Source organism: Otolemur garnettii, unplaced genomic scaffold (assembly GCF_000181295.1).
Source record: "Otolemur garnettii isolate 467f Iridium unplaced genomic scaffold, OtoGar3 scaffold00080, whole genome shotgun sequence".
Lineage (NCBI taxonomy): Eukaryota > Metazoa > Chordata > Mammalia > Primates > Galagidae > Otolemur > Otolemur garnettii.
This window is the reverse complement of record NW_003852475.1, coordinates 10,063-11,814: the sequence shown is the minus strand read 5'-3', so window position 1 is coordinate 11,814 and position 1,752 is coordinate 10,063. Positions and strand designations below refer to the sequence as shown.

The 1,752-nt window shown below is 33.3% G+C and overlaps 1 non-coding gene across 1 annotated transcript; it reads left to right on the top strand.

The window, feature by feature from the left end:
• Positions 1-1,403: 1,403 nt before the first annotated feature.
• Positions 1,404-1,510, top strand: LOC111726793. Its single transcript, XR_002774490.1, has one exon. It is a non-coding gene; the product is annotated as a U6 spliceosomal RNA (small nuclear RNA).
• The last annotated feature ends 242 nt before the right edge of the window (positions 1,511-1,752 follow it).

Genomic DNA, 1,752 nt, shown 5'->3' with positions numbered 1-1,752 from the left:
TTTTGGCCAAGGAATCAGTGGTTTTATCCACCATTGCTTTTGGACTGTCAGTGCAAATGTTAAGGAGGTGAAAAGATAAATAACATTTCAGGATGATTGTGAAAATAGTTTTGACCTTAAGGACCCCCTTGAGAGTGTCTTGGTGGTTCCCAGGGGCTTTGGACTATACTTTGAAAAAAATCATCTAAGAAAACAATTTTATCAGTGTTAACAGGGTATAGAAAAGTAATCATTCTACGTAACATATCTTGGTGGAGAAAAAACGTACTTTTCAACACCTAACTCATTAAGAAACTTTGAAAATGTGTTCTATTTATAACACATTTATAACACATATAACACGATAGCTTATATATTTTGGTAATTTGTATGGTGCACCTGTCTCCTAATCTACACAATGCTTAGTTTCTAGAAAAGAAGCAGTAATTAAAAAACACTTAAAACAAAATTAACTTTTTGTAAGAATTAAAGGAAAAGGAGGAGATATATTTCATTGAGATATATTTCATTTAGACAAAAATAATGTCCTATCCTTTTGCTATAATGCACTAATATTCCCCAGTAAACATTTCTAGACAAAGCTAATATGGTTTAAAAAGAAATATTTTTTCATAAGGTAAGCAATAACAACAACAACAAAAATCACTGATGATGTTCAGTGAAGCTACTTGGACATTAACCTAGAATTGTTGTTTATTCCATCTTCCATGTTTTTAAATAGGAATCCTTGAAAACCTAGTTTTTCTCATTCTTAGTGATGGCCTAGAATTATATATTTTTTAATCTCAGTGTTATCTCATAGTGTTTTCCTCACCCATACTTAAGAAATATCTGCCGGGTATGAGCCACTTCATTTGGAAGTTAGAAATTGCGTATGTGATGATAATATGTAAGTAGCTCGTAACTGACCGCTGGACTAACAGCATACATGGGCTTATGAGTTTGTAAGGTGTCAGATGATGCTTGCCTAGGTGCAAAGCAGAGGAAATTGAAAACACGAAAACTTTCACTACATTTTTATTTAGTTTAGTTTGACTTTGGTGGCTTAAGGAAAAATATTTGGTCTAAGTTCCATAAAAGCAGATCAGGTTGTACATTTTTTGTAGAACTTGGAAAAATTATAATGAATAGTTATTTTATCATCACTGTTAATGAAAAAAACCGTATGATAATAACATTTCAGCCACTAATATACATTTTCCTATCCTGAATTGTTATATGTCATGTGAATCTGTTGCCATTTCTTTGTGATTTCATCCTTATAAATAGAATATATGTTTCTCAGTAATTGGTGACTTTAAAAATAAAAATCTAATCCACAATAATCCAGTCTGATTTTTTAGGAGTGCATTTGTAACAAATGCACATAAATGAAACCTGTGTTGTTCAAGAAGAAATAGACTGTGCTTGCTTCAGCACCACATATACTAAAATCGGAGTGATACAGAGAAGATTAGCGTGGCCCCTGTGCAGAGATGACTTGCAAATTCATGAAGAGTTCTGTACTTTTCTGAATGGAGTAAAACTGAAAGCTTTTCCACTTAGATCTGGAACCAGATGTCCTCTGTTAGCATTACTATTCAACATACAACATGCTAGAAGTTGTAGCCAATGCAGTCAGAGAAGAGAAGGATATTAAGGGCATCCAAATTGGGGCAGAGGAGGCCAAACTCCAGCTTTTTGCTAATATGATCTTATACTTAGAAAACCCCAGCTCAACCATAAGACTCCTAGAAGTGCTCAAGAAATATG